Genomic DNA, 14,004 nt, shown 5'->3' on the forward strand with positions numbered 1-14,004 from the left:
CTGTTTCTCGCCATCTGTTTCAGCCCCTCTGCTTCGCGCTCTCTGTTTCAGTCCCTCTGTTTCAGATCCTCTGTTTCTCGCCCTCTGTTTCTGCAACTCTGTTTCTCGCCGTCTGTTTCCGCCCCTCTGTTTCTCGCCCTCTGTTTCAGCCCCTCTGATTAAGCCCCTCTGTTTCAGCCCCTCTGAATCTTGCCCTCTGTTTCAGCCCCTCTGTTTCAGCCCCTCTGTTTCTCGACCTCTGTTTCAGTCCCTCTGTTTCTCGCCATCTGTTTCAGCCCCTCTGCTTCGCGCTCTCTGTTTCAGCCCCTCTGTTTCAGCTCCTCTGTTTCTCGCCCTCTGTTTCTGCAACTCTGTTTCTCGCCCTCTGTTTCAGCCACTGTATTTCTCGCCCTGTGTTTCAGCCCCTCTATTTCTCGCCCTCTGTTTCAGCCGCTCTGTTTCAGCCCCACTGTTTCAGCCCCTCTGTTTCAGCACCTCTGTTTCTCGCCCTCTGTTTAATCCCCTCTGTTTCTCGCCCTCTGTTTCAGCCCCTCTGTTTCTCGCCATCTGTTTCAGCCCCTCTGTTTCAGCCCCTCTTTTTCAGTCCCTCTGTTTCTCGCCCTCTGTTTCAGCCCCTCTGTGTCTCGCCATCTGTTTCAGCCCCTCTGTTTCAGCCCCTCTTTTTCAGTCCCTCTGTTTCTCGCCCTCTGTTTCAGCCCCTCTGTGTCTCGCCCTCTGTTTCAGCCCCTCTGTTTCTCGCCCTCTGTTTCAGCCCCTCTGTTTCAGCCCCTCTGTTTCAGCCCCTCTGTTTCAGCCCCTCTGTTTCTCGCCCTCTGTTTCAGCCCCTCTGTTTCTTGCACTCTGTTTCAGCCCCTCTGTTTCTCGCCCTCTGTTTCAGCCTCTCTGTTTCTTGCCCTCGGATTCAGCCCCTCTGTTTCAGCTCCTCTGTTTCAGCCCCTCTGTTTCAGCCCCTCTGTTTCTCGCCCTCTGTTTCAGCCCCTCTGTTTCTCGCCCTCTGTTTCAGCCCCTCTGATTCAGCCACTCTGTTTCAGCCCCTCTGATTCAGCCCCTGTGTTTCAGCCCCTCTATTTCAGCCCCTTTCTTTCAGCCTCTCTGTTTCATCCACTCTGTTTCTCGCCCTCTGTTTCTCACCCTCTGTTTCTCGCCCTCTGTTTCAGCCCCTCTGTTCTTCGCCCTCTGTTTCAGCCCCTCTGTTTCTCGCCCTCTGTTTCAGCCCCTCTGTTTCAGCCCCTCTGTTTCTCGCCCTCTGTTTCTCGCCCGCTGTTTCAGCCCCTTTGTTTCTCGCCCTCTGTTTCAGCCCCTCTGTTTCAGTCCCTCTGATTCAGCCCCTCTGATTCAGCCCCTCTGTTTCTCGCCCTCTGTTTCAGCCCCTCTGTTTCAGCCCCTCTGTTTCTGCCCCTCTGTTTCAGCCGCTCTGTTTCTCGCCCTCTGTTTCAGCCCCTCTGTTTTTCGCCCTCTGTTTCAGCCCCTCTGTTTCAGGCTCTCTGTTTCAGCCCGTCTGTTTCAGCCCCTCTGTTTCAGCCCCTCTGTTTCTTGCCCTCTGTTTCTCGCCCGCTGTTTCAGCCCCTTTGTTTCTCGCCCTCTGTTTCAGCCCCTCTGTTTCAGCCCCTCTGATTCAGCCCCTCTGTTTCAGCCCCTCTGTTTCAGCCCCTCTGTTTCTCGCCCTCAGTTTCTGCCCCTCTGTTTCTCGCCCTCTGTTTCAGCCCCTCTGTTTCTCGCCCTCTGTTTCAGCCCCTCTGTTTCTCGCACTCTGTTTCTGCCCCTCAGTTTCTCGCCCTCTGTTTCAGCCCCTCTGTTTCTCGCCTTCTGTTTCAGCCCCTCTGATTCAGCCCCTCTGTTTCAGCCCTTCTGATTCAGCCCCTCTGATTCAGCCCCTCTGTTTCTCGCCCTCTGTTTCAGCCCCTCTGTTTCAGCCCTTCTGTTTCAGCCACTCTGTTTCAGCTCCTCTGTTTCTCGCCCTCTGTTTCAGCCCCTCTGTTTCTCGCCCTCTGTTTCAGCCCCTCTGATTAAGCCCCTCTGTTTCAGCCCCTCTGAATCAGCCCCTCTGATTCAGCCCCTCTGTTTCAGCCCCTCTGTTTCAGCCCCTCTGTTTCTCGCCCTCTGTTTCAGCCCCTCTGTTTCTCACCCTCTGTTTCAAACCCTCTGTTTCAGCCCCTCTGTTTCTCGCTCTCTGTTTCAGCCCCTCTGTTTCTCGCCCTCTGTTTCAGCCCCTCTGATTCAGCCCCTCTGTTTCTCGCCCTCTGTTTCAGCCCCTCTGTTTCTCGCCCTCTGTTTCAGCCCCTCTGTTTCTCGCCCTCTGTTTCAGCCCCTCTGTTTCAGCCCCTCTGTTTCTCGCCTTCTGTTTCAGCCCCTCTGTTTCTCGCCCGCTGTTTCAGCCCCTCTGTTTCTCGCCCTCTCGTTCAGCCCCTCTATTTCTCGCCCTCTGTTTCAGCCCCTCTGTTTTAGCCCCGCTGTTTCAGCCCCTCTGTTTCTCGCCCTCTGTTTAAGCCCCTCTGTTTCTCGCCCTCTGTTTCAGCCCCTCTGTTTCTCGCCATCTGTTTCATCCCCTCTGTTTCAGCCCCTCTGTTTCAGTCCCTCTGTTTCTCGCCCTCTGTTTCTCACCCTCTGTTTCAGCCCCTCTGTTTCTCGCCCTCTGTTTCAGCCCCTCTGTTTCTCGCCCTCTATTTCAGCCCCTCTGTTTCAGCCCCTCTGTTTCAGCCCCTCTGTTTCAGCCCCTCTGTTTCTCGCCCTCTGTTTCAGCCCCTCTGTTTCTTGCCCTCTGTTTCAGCCCCTCTGTTTCTCGCCCTCTGTTTCAGCCTCTCTGTTTCTTGCCCTCTGTTTCAGCCCCTCTGATTCAGCCACTCTGTTTCAGCCCCTCTGATTCAGCCCCTCTGTTTCAGCCCCTCTATTTCAGCCCCTTTGTTTCAGCCCCTCTGTTTCATCCACTCTGTTTCTCGCCCTCTGTTTCTCACCCTCTGTTTCTCGCCCTCTGTTTCAGCCCCTCTGTTTTTCGCCCTCTGTTTCAGCCCCTGTTTCTCGCCCTCTGTTTCAGACCCTCTGTTTCAGCCCCTCTGTTTCTCGCCCTCTGTTTTTCGCCCGCTGTTTCAGCCCCTTTGTTTCTCGCCCTCTGTTTCAGCCCCTCTGTTTCAGTCCCTCTGATTCAGCCCCTCTGATTCAGCCCCTCTGTTTCTCGCCCTCTGTTTCAGCCCCTCTGTTTCAGCCCCTCTGTTTCTGCCCCTCTGTTTCAGCCGCTCTGTTTCTCGCCCTCTGTTTCAGCCCCTCTGTTTTTCGCCCTCTGTTTCAGCCCCTCTGTTTCAGGCTCTCTGTTTCAGCCCGTCTGTTTCAGCCCCTCTGTTTCAGCCCCTCTGTTTCTTGCCCTCTGTTTCTCACCCGCTGTTTCAGCCCCTTTGTTTCTCGACCTCTGTTTCAGCCCCTCTGATTCAGCCCCTCTGTTTCAGCCCCTCTGTTTCTCGCCCTCAGTTTCTGCCCCTCTGTTTCTCGTCCTCTGTTTCAGCCCCTCTGTTTCTCGCCCTCTGTTTCAGCCCCTCTGTTTCAGCCCCTCTGTTTCTCGCACTCTGTTTCTGCCCCTCAGTTTCTCGCCCTCTGTTTCAGCCCCTCTGTTTCAGCCCTTCTGATTCAGCCCCTCTGATTCAGCCCCTCTGTTTCTCGCCCTCTGTTTCAGCCCCTCTGTTTCAGCCCTTCTGTTTCAGCCACTCTGTTTCAGCCCCTCTGTTTCTTGCCCTCTGTTTCAGCCCCTCTGTTTCTCGAACTCTGTTTCAGTCCCTCTGTTTCTCGCCATCTGTTTCAGCCCCTCTGCTTCGCGCTCTCTGTTTCAGTCCCTCTGTTTCAGATCCTCTGTTTCTCGCCCTCTGTTTCTGCAACTCTGTTTCTCGCCGTCTGTTTCCGCCCCTCTGTTTCTCGCCCTCTGTTTCAGCCCCTCTGATTAAGCCCCTCTGTTTCAGCCCCTCTGAATCTTGCCCTCTGTTTCAGCCCCTCTGTTTCAGCCCCTCTGTTTCTCGACCTCTGTTTCAGTCCCTCTGTTTCTCGCCATCTGTTTCAGCCCCTCTGCTTCGCGCTCTCTGTTTCAGCCCCTCTGTTTCAGCTCCTCTGTTTCTCGCCCTCTGTTTCTGCAACTCTGTTTCTCGCCCTCTGTTTCAGCCACTGTATTTCTCGCCCTGTGTTTCAGCCCCTCTATTTCTCGCCCTCTGTTTCAGCCGCTCTGTTTCAGCCCCACTGTTTCAGCCCCTCTGTTTCAGCCCCTCTGTTTCTCGCCCTCTGTTTAATCCCCTCTGTTTCTCGCCCTCTGTTTCAGCCCCTCTGTTTCTCGCCATCTGTTTCAGCCCCTCTGTTTCAGCCCCTCTTTTTCAGTCCCTCTGTTTCTCGCCCTCTGTTTCAGCCCCTCTGTGTCTCGACATCTGTTTCAGCCCCTCTGTTTCAGCCCCTCTTTTTCAGTCCCTCTGTTTCTCGCCCTCTGTTTCAGCCCCTCTGTGTCTCGCCCTCTGTTTCAGCCCCTCTGTTTCTCGCCCTCTGTTTCAGCCCCTCTGTTTCAGCCCCTCTGTTTCAGCCCCTCTGTTTCAGCCCCTCTGTTTCTCGCCCTCTGTTTCAGCCCCTCTGTTTCTTGCACTCTGTTTCAGCCCCTCTGTTTCTCGCCCTCTGTTTCAGCCTCTCTGTTTCTTGCCCTCGGATTCAGCCCCTCTGTTTCAGCTCCTCTGTTTCAGCCCCTCTGTTTCAGCCCCTCTGTTTCTCGCCCTCTGTTTCAGCCCCTCTGTTTCTCGCCCTCTGTTTCAGCCCCTCTGATTCAGCCACTCTGTTTCAGCCCCTCTGATTCAGCCCCTGTGTTTCAGCCCCTCTATTTCAGCCCCTTTCTTTCAGCCTCTCTGTTTCATCCACTCTGTTTCTCGCCCTCTGTTTCTCACCCTCTGTTTCTCGCCCTCTGTTTCAGCCCCTCTGTTCTTCGCCCTCTGTTTCAGCCCCTCTGTTTCTCGCCCTCTGTTTCAGCCCCTCTGTTTCAGCCCCTCTGTTTCTCGCCCTCTGTTTCTCGCCCGCTGTTTCAGCCCCTTTGTTTCTCGCCCTCTGTTTCAGCCCCTCTGTTTCAGTCCCTCTGATTCAGCCCCTCTGATTCAGCCCCTCTGTTTCTCGCCCTCTGTTTCAGCCCCTCTGTTTCAGCCCCTCTTTTTCTGCCCCTCTGTTTCAGCCGCTCTGTTTCTCGCCCTCTGTTTCAGCCCCTCTGTTTTTCGCCCTCTGTTTCAGCACCTCTGTTTCAGGCTCTCTGTTTCAGCCCGTCTGTTTCAGCCCCTCTGTTTCAGCCCCTCTGTTTCTTGCCCTCTGTTTCTCGCCCGCTGTTTCAGCCCCTTTGTTTCTCGCCCTCTGTTTCAGCCCCTCTGTTTCAGCCCCTCTGATTCAGCCCCTCTGTTTCAGCCCCTCTGTTTCAGCCCCTCTGTTTCTGGCCCTCAGTTTCTGCCCCTCTGTTTCTCGCCCTCTGTTTCAGCCCCTCTGTTTCTCGCCCTCTGTTTCAGCCCCTCTGTTTCTCGCACTCTGTTTCTGCCCCTCAGTTTCTCGCCCTCTGTTTCAGCCCCTCTGTTTCTCGCCTTCTGTTTCAGCCCCTCTGATTCAGCCCCTCTGTTTCAGCCCTTCTGATTCAGCCCCTCTGATTCAGCTCCTCTGTTTCTCGCCCTCTGTTTCAGCCCCTCTGTTTCAGCCCTTCTGTTTCAGCCACTCTGTTTCAGCTCCTCTGTTTCTCGCCCTCTGTTTCAGCCCCTCTGTTTCTCGCCCTCTGTTTCAGCCCCTCTGTTTCTCGCCCTCTGTTTCAGCCCCTCTGATTAAGCCCCTCTGTTTCAGCCCCTCTGAATCAGCCCCTCTGATTCAGCCCCTCTGTTTCAGCCCCTCTGTTTCAGCCCCTCTGTTTCTCGCCCTCTGTTTCAGCCCCTCTGTTTCTCACCCTCTGTTTCAAACCCTCTGTTTCAACCCCTCTGTTTCTCGCTCTCTGTTTCAGCCCCTCTGTTTCTCGCCCTCTGTTTCAGCCCCTCTGATTCAGCCCCTCTGTTTCTCGCCCTCTGTTTCAGCCCCTCTGTTTCTCGCCCTCTGTTTCAGCCCCTCTGTTTCTCGCCCTCTGTTTCAGCCCCTCTGTTTCAGCCCCTCTGTTTCTCGCCTTCTGTTTCAGCCCCTCTGTTTCTCGCCCGCTGTTTCAGCCCCTCTGTTTCTCGCCCTCTCGTTCAGCCCCTCTATTTCTCGCCCTCTGTTTCAGCCCCTCTGTTTTAGCCCCACTGTTTCAGCCCCTCTGATTCAGCCCCTCTGTTTCTCGCCCTCTGTTTCAGCCCCTCTGTTTCAGCCCTTCTGTTTCAGCCCCTCTGTTTCAGCTCCTCTGTTTCTCGCCCTCTGTTTCAGCCCCTCTGTTTCTCGCCCTCTGTTTCAGCCCCTCTGTTTCTCGCCCTCTGTTTCAGCCCCTCTGATTAAGCCCCTCTGTTTCAGCCCCTCTGAATCAGCCCCTCTGATTCAGCCCCTCTGTTTCAGCCCCTCTGTTTCAGCCCCTCTGTTTCTCGCCCTCTGTTTCAGCCCCTCTGTTTCTCACCCTCTGTTTCAGACCCTCTGTTTCAGCCCCTCTGTTTCTCGCTCTCTGTTTCAGCCCCTCTGTTTCTCGCCCTCTGTTTCAGCCCCTCTGATTCAGCCCCTCTGTTTCTCGCCCTCTGTTTCAGCCCCTCTGTTTCTCGCCCTCTGTTTCAGCCCCTCTGTTTCTCGCCCTCTGTTTCAGCCCCTCTGTTTCTCGCCTTCTGTTTCAGCCCCTCTGTTTCTCGCCCGCTGTTTCAGCCCCTCTGTTTCTCGCCCTCTCGTTCAGCCCCTCTATTTCTCGCCCTCTGTTTCAGCCCCTCTGTTTTAGCCCCACTGTTTCAGCCCCTTTGTTTCAGCCCCTCTGTTTCTCGCCCTCTGTTTCAGCCGCTCTGTTTCTCGCCCTCTGATTCAGCCCCTCTGTTTCAGCCCCACTGTTTCAGTCCCTCTGTTTCTCGCCCTCTGTTTCTCGTCCTCTGTTTCAGCCCCTCTGTTTCTCGCTCTCTGTTTCAGCCCCTCTGTTTCAGCCCCTCTGTTTCAGCCCCTCTGTTTCTCGCCCTCTGTTTCAGCCCCTCTGTTTCTTGCCCTCTGTTTCAGCCACTCTGTTTCTCGCCCTCTGTTTCAGCCTCTCTGTTTCTCGCCCTCTGTTTCAGCCCCTCTGTTTCAGCCCCTCTGTTTCAGCCCCTCTGTTTCAGCCCCTCTGTTTCACGCCCTCTGTTTCAGCCCCTCTGATTCAGCCCCTCTGTTTCTCGCCCTCTGTTTCAGCCCCTCTGTTTCTCGCCCTCTGTTTCAGCCCCTCTGTTTCAGCCCCTCTGTTTCAGCCCCTCTGTTTCTCGCCCTCTGTTTCAGCCTCTCTGTTTCTCGCCCTCTGTTTCAGCCCCTCTGTTTCTCGCCCTCTGTTTCAGCCCCTCTGTTTCTCGCCCTCTGTTTCAGCCCCTCTGTTTCTCGCCCTCTGTTTCATCCCCTCTGTTTCAGCCCCTCTGTTTCTCGCCCTCTGTATCAGGCGCTTTGTTTCAGCCCCTTTGTTTCAGCCCCACTTTTTCAGCCCCTCTGTTTCTCGCCCTCTGTTTCTCGCCCTCTGTTTCAGCCACTCTGTTTCTCGCCCTCTGTTTCAGCCCCTCTGTTTCCGCCCATCTGATTCAGCCTGTCTGATTCAGCCCCTTTGTTTCTCGCCCTCTGTTTCAGCCACTCTGTTTCAGCGCCTCTGTTTCTTGCCCTCTGTTTCAGCCCCTCTGTTTCTCGCCCTCTGTTTCAGACCCTCTGTTTCTTGCCCGCTGTTTCAGCCCCTCTGTTTCTCGCCCTCTGTTTCAGTCCCTCTGTTTCGCGCTCTCTGTTTCAGCCCCTTTGTTTCAGTCCATCTGTTTCTCGCCCTCTGTTTCTGCCCGTCTGTTTCTCGCCCTCTGTTTCTGCCCCTCTGTTTCTCGCCCTCTGTTTCAGCCCCTCTGTTTCTCGCCCTCTGTTTCAGCCCCTCTGTTTCTCGCCCTCTGTTTCAGCCTCTCTGTTTCTTGCCATCGGATTCAGCCCCTCTGTTTCAGCCCCTCTGTTTCAGCCCCTCTGTTTCAGCCCCTCTGTTTCTCGCCCTCTGTTTCAGCCCCTCTGTTTCTCGCCCTCTGTTTCAGCCCCTCTGTTTCTCGCCCTCTGTTTCAGCCCCTCTGTTACTCGCCTTCTGTTTCAGCCCCTCTGATTCAGCCCCTCTGTTTCAGCCCTTCTGATTCAGCCCCTCTGATTCAGCCCCTCTGTTTCTCGCCCTCTGTTTCAGCCCCTCTGTTTCACCCTTCTGTTTCAGCCACTCTGTTTCAGCCCCTCTGTTTCTTGCCCTCTGTTTCAGCCCCTCTGTTTCTCGCCCTCTGTTTCTGCCCCTCTGTTGCTCGCCCTCTGTTTCAGCCCCTCTGTTTCTCGCCCTCTGTTTCAGCCACTCTGATTAAGCCCCTCTGTTTCAGCCCCTCTGAATCAGCCCCTCTGATTCAGCCCCTCTGTTTCAGCCCCTCTGTTTCAGCCCCTCTGTTTCTCGCCCTCTGTTTCAGCCCCTCTGTTTCAGCCCCTCTGTTTCTCGCCCTCTGTTTCAGCCCCTCTGTTTCTCACCCTCTGTTTCAGATCCTCTGTTTCAGCCCCTCTGTTTCTCGCTCTCTGTTTTAGCCCCTCTGTTTCTCGCCCTCTGTTTCAGCCCCTCTGATTCAGCCCCTCTGTTTCTCGCCCTCTGTTTCAGCCCCTCTGTTTCTCGCCCTCTGTTTCAGCCCCTCTGTGTCTCGCCCTCTGTTTCAGCCACTCTGTTTCAGCCCCTCTGTTTCTCGCCTTCTGTTTCAGCCCCTCTGTTTCTCGCCCTCTGTTTCAGCCCCTCTGTTTCTTGACCTCTGTTTCAGCCCCTCTATTTCTCGCCCTCTGTTTCAGCCCGTCTGTTTTAGCCCCACTGTTTCAGCCCCTTTGTTTCAGCCCCTCTGTTTCTCGCCCTCTGTTTCAGCCGCTCTGTTTCTCGCCCTCTGAATCAGCCCCTCTGTTTCAGCCTCACTGTTTCAGTCCCTCTGTTACTCGCTCTCTGTTTCAGCCCCTCTGTTTCAGCACCTCTGTTTCAGCCCCTCTGTTTCTCGCCCTCTGTTTCAGCCCCTCTGTTTCTTGCCCTCTGTTTCAGCCACTCTGTTTCTCGCCCTCTGTTTCAGCCTCTCTGTTTCTCGCCCTCTGTTTCAGCCCCTCTGTTTCAGCCCCTCTGTTTCAGCCCCTCTGTTTCTCGCCCTCTGTTTCAGCCCCTCTGATTCAGCCCCTCTGTTTCTCGCCCTCTGTTTCAGCCCCTCTGTGTCTCGCCCTCTGTTTCAGCCCCTCTGTTTCTCGCCCTCTGTTTCAGCCCCTCTGTTTCAGCCCCTCTGTTTCAGCCCCTCTGTTTCAGCCCCTCTGTTTCTCGCCCTCTGTTTCAGCCCCTCTGTTTCTTGCACTCTGTTTCAGCCCCTCTGTTTCTCGCCCTCTGTTTCAGCCTCTCTGTTTCTTGCCCTCGGATTCAGCCCCTCTGTTTCAGCTCCTCTGTTTCAGCCCCTCTGTTTCAGCCCCTCTGTTTCTCGCCCTCTGTTTCAGCCCCTCTGTTTCTCGCCCTCTGTTTCAGCCCCTCTGATTCAGCCACTCTGTTTCAGCCCCTCTGATTCAGCCCCTGTGTTTCAGCCCCTCTATTACAGCCCCTTTCTTTCAGCCTCTCTGTTTCATCCACTCTGTTTCTCGCCCTCTGTTTCTCACCCTCTGTTTCTCGCCCTCTGTTTCAGCCCCTCTGTTCTTCGCCCTCTGTTTCAGCCCCTCTGTTTCTCGCCCTCTGTTTCAGCCCCTCTGTTTCAGCCCCTCTGTTTCTCGCCCTCTGTTTCTCGCCCGCTGTTTCAGCCCCTCTGTTTCTCGCCCTCTGTTTCAGCCCCTCTGTTTCAGTCCCTCTGATTCAGCCCCTCTGATTCAGCCCCTCTGTTTCTCGCCCTCTGTTTCAGCCCCTCTGTTTCAGCCCCTCTGTTTCTGCCCCTCTGTTTCAGCCGCTCTGTTTCTCGCCCTCTGTTTCAGCCCCTCTGTTTTTCGCCCTCTGTTTCAGCACCTCTGTTTCAGGCTCTCTGTTTCAGCCCGTCTGTTTCAGCCCCTCTGTTTCAGCCCCTCTGTTTCTTGCCCTCTGTTTCTCGCCCGCTGTTTCAGCCCCTTTGTTTCTCGCCCTCTGTTTCAGCCCCTCTGTTTCAGCCCCTCTGATTCAGCCCCTCTGTTTCAGCCCCTCTGTTTCAGCCCCTCTGTTTCTCGCCCTCAGTTTCTGCCCCTCTGTTTCTCGCCCTCTGTTTCAGCCCCTCTGTTTCTCGCCCTCTGTTTCAGCCCCTCTGTTTCTCGCACTCTGTTTCTGCCCCTCAGTTTCTCGCCCTCTGTTTCAGCCCCTCTGTTTCTCGCCTTCTGTTTCAGCCCCTCTGATTCAGCCCCTCTGTTTCAGCCCTTCTGATTCAGCCCCTCTGATTCAGCCCCTCTGTTTCTCGCCCTCTGTTTCAGCCCCTCTGTTTCAGCCCTTCTGTTTCAGCCACTCTGTTTCAGCTCCTCTGTTTCTCGCCCTCTGTTTCAGCCCCTCTGTTTCTCGCCCTCTGTTTCAGCCCCTCTGTTTCTCGCCCTCTGTTTCAGCCCCTCTGATTAAGCCCCTCTGTTTCAGCCCCTCTGAATCAGCCCCTCTGATTCAGCCCCTCTGTTTCAGCCCCTCTGTTTCAGCCCCTCTGTTTCTCGCCCTCTGTTTCAGCCCCTCTGTTTCTCACCCTCTGTTTCAAACCCTCTGTTTCAGCCCCTCTGTTTCTCGCTCTCTGTTTCAGCCCCTCTGTTTCTCGCCCTCTGTTTCAGCCCCTCTGATTCAGCCCCTCTGTTTCTCGCCCTCTGTTTCAGCCCCTCTGTTTCTCGCCCTCTGTTTCAGCCCCTCTGTTTCTCGCCCTCTGTTTCAGCCCCTCTGTTTCAGCCCCTCTGTTTCTCGCCTTCTGTTTCAGCCCCTCTGTTTCTCGCCCGCTGTTTCAGCCCCTCTGTTTCTCGCCCTCTCGTTCAGCCCCTCTATTTCTCGCCCTCTGTTTCAGCCCCTCTGTTTTAGCCCCACTGTTTCAGCCCCTCTGATTCAGCCCCTCTGTTTCTCGCCCTCTGTTTCAGCCCCTCTGTTTCAGCCCTTCTGTTTCAGCCCCTCTGTTTCAGCTCCTCTGTTTCTCGCCCTCTGTTTCAGCCCCTCTGTTTCTCGCCCTCTGTTTCAGCCCCTCTGTTTCTCGCCCTCTGTTTCAGCCCCTCTGATTAAGCCCCTCTGTTTCAGCCCCTCTGAATCAGCCCCTCTGATTCAGCCCCTCTGTTTCAGCCCCTCTGTTTCAGCCCCTCTGTTTCTCGCCCTCTGTTTCAGCCCCTCTGTTTCTCACCCTCTGTTTCAGACCCTCTGTTTCAGCCCCTCTGTTTCTCGCTCTCTGTTTCAGCCCCTCTGTTTCTCGCCCTCTGTTTCAGCCCCTCTGATTCAGCCCCTCTGTTTCTCGCCCTCTGTTTCAGCCCCTCTGTTTCTCGCCCTCTGTTTCAGCCCCTCTGTTTCTCGCCCTCTGTTTCAGCCCCTCTGTTTCAGCCCCTCTGTTTCTCGCCTTCTGTTTCAGCCCCTCTGTTTCTCGCCCGCTGTTTCAGCCCCTCTGTTTCTCGCCCTCTCGTTCAGCCCCTCTATTTCTCGCCCTCTGTTTCAGCCCCTCTGTTTTAGCCCCACTGTTTCAGCCCCTTTGTTTCAGCCCCTCTGTTTCTCGCCCTCTGATTCAGCCCCTCTGTTTCAGCCCCACTGTTTCAGTCCCTCTGTTTCTCGCCCTCTGTTTCTCGTCCTCTGTTTCAGCCCCTCTGTTTGTCGCTCTCTGTTTCAGCCCCTCTGTTTCAGCCCCTCTGTTTCAGCCCCTCTGTTTCTCGCCCTCTGTTTCAGCCCCTCTGTTTCTTGCCCTCTGTTTCAGCCACTCTGTTTCTCGCCCTCTGTTTCAGCCTCTCTGTTTCTCGCCCTCTGTTTCAGCCCCTCTGTTTCAGCCCCTCTGTTTCAGCCCCTCTGTTTCAGCCCCTCTGTTTCACGCCCTCTGTTTCAGCCCCTCTGATTCAGCCCCTCTGTTTCTCGCCCTCTGTTTCAGCCCCTCTGTTTCTCACCCTCTGTTTCAGCCCCTCTGTTTCAGCCCCTCTGTTTCAGCCCCTCTGTTTCTCGCCCTCTGTTTCAGCCTCTCTGTTTCTCGCCCTCTGTTTCAGCCCCTCTGTTTCTTGCACTCTGTTTCAGCCCCTCTGTTTCTCGCCCTCTGTTTCAGCCTCTCTGTTTCTTGCCCTCGGATTCAGCCCCTCTGTTTCAGCTCCTCTGTTTCAGCCCCTCTGTTTCAGCCCCTCTGTTTCTCGCCCTCTGTTTCAGCCCCTCTGTTTCTCGCCCTCTGTTTCAGCCCCTCTGATTCAGCCACTCTGTTTCAGCCCCTCTGATTCAGCCCCTGTGTTTCAGCCCCTCTATTTCAGCCCCTTTCTTTCAGCCTCTCTGTTTCATCCACTCTGTTTCTCGCCCTCTGTTTCTCACCCTCTGTTTCTCGCCCTCTGTTTCAGCCCCTCTGTTCTTCGCCCTCTGTTTCAGCCCCTCTGTTTCTCGCCCTCTGTTTCAGCCCCTCTGTTTCAGCCCCTCTGTTTCTCGCCCTCTGTTTCTCGCCCGCTGTTTCAGCCCCTCTGTTTCTCGCCCTCTGTTTCAGCCCCTCTGTTTCAGTCCCTCTGATTCAGCCCCTCTGATTCAGCCCCTCTGTTTCTCGCCCTCTGTTTCAGCCCCTCTGTTTCAGCCCCTCTGTTTCTGCCCCTCTGTTTCAGCCGCTCTGTTTCTCGCCCTCTGTTTCAGCCCCTCTGTTTTTCGCCCTCTGTTTCAGCACCTCTGTTTCAGGCTCTCTGTTTCAGCCCGTCTGTTTCAGCCCCTCTGTTTCAGCCCCTCTGTTTCTTGCCCTCTGTTTCTCGCCCGCTGTTTCAGCCCCTTTGTTTCTCGCCCTCTGTTTCAGCCCCTCTGTTTCAGCCCCTCTGATTCAGCCCCTCTGTTTCAGCCCCTCTGTTTCAGCCCCTCTGTTTCTCGCCCTCAGTTTCTGCCCCTCTGTTTCTCGCCCTCTGTTTCAGCCCCTCTGTTTCTCGCCCTCTGTTTCAGCCCCTCTGTTTCTCGCACTCTGTTTCTGCCCCTCAGTTTCTCGCCCTCTGTTTCAGCCCCTCTGTTTCTCGCCTTCTGTTTCAGCCCCTCTGATTCAGCCCCTCTGTTTCAGCCCTTCTGATTCAGCCCCTCTGATTCAGCCCCTCTGTTTCTCGCCCTCTGTTTCAGCCCCTCTGTTTCAGCCCTTCTGTTTCAGCCACTCTGTTTCAGCTCCTCTGTTTCTCGCCCTCTGTTTCAGCCCCTCTGTTTCTCGCCCTCTGTTTCAGCCCCTCTGTTTCTCGCCCTCTGTTTCAGCCCCTCTGATTAAGCCCCTCTGTTTCAGCCCCTCTGAATCAGCCCCTCTGATTCAGCCCCTCTGTTTCAGCCCCTCTGTTTCAGCCCCTCTGTTTCTCGCCCTCTGTTTCAGCCCCTCTGTTTCTCACCCTCTGTTTCAAACCCTCTGTTTCAGCCCCTCTGTTTCTCGCTCTCTGTTTCAGCCCCTCTGTTTCTCGCCCTCTGTTTCAGCCCCTCTGATTCAGCCCCTCTGTTTCTCGCCCTCTGTTTCAGCCCCTCTGTTTCTCGCCCTCTGTTTCAGCCCCTCTGTTTCTCGCCCTCTGTTTCAGCCCCTCTGTTTCAGCCCCTCTGTTTCTCGCCTTCTGTTTCAGCCCCTCTGTTTCTCGCCCGCTGTTTCAGCCCCTCTGTTTCTCGCCCTCTCGTTCAGCCCCTCTATTTCTCGCCCTCTGTTTCAGCCCCTCTGTTTTAGCCCCACTGTTTCAGCCCCTCTGATTCAGCCCCTCTGTTTCTCGCCCTCTGTTTCAGCCCCTCTGTTTCAGCCCTTCTGTTTCAGCCACTCTGTTTCAGCTCCTCTGTTTCTCGCCCTCTGTTTC

This window comes from Chiloscyllium punctatum, chromosome 33 (assembly GCF_047496795.1).
Source record: "Chiloscyllium punctatum isolate Juve2018m chromosome 33, sChiPun1.3, whole genome shotgun sequence".
In the NCBI taxonomy this organism is placed as follows: Eukaryota; Metazoa; Chordata; class Chondrichthyes; order Orectolobiformes; family Hemiscylliidae; genus Chiloscyllium; species Chiloscyllium punctatum.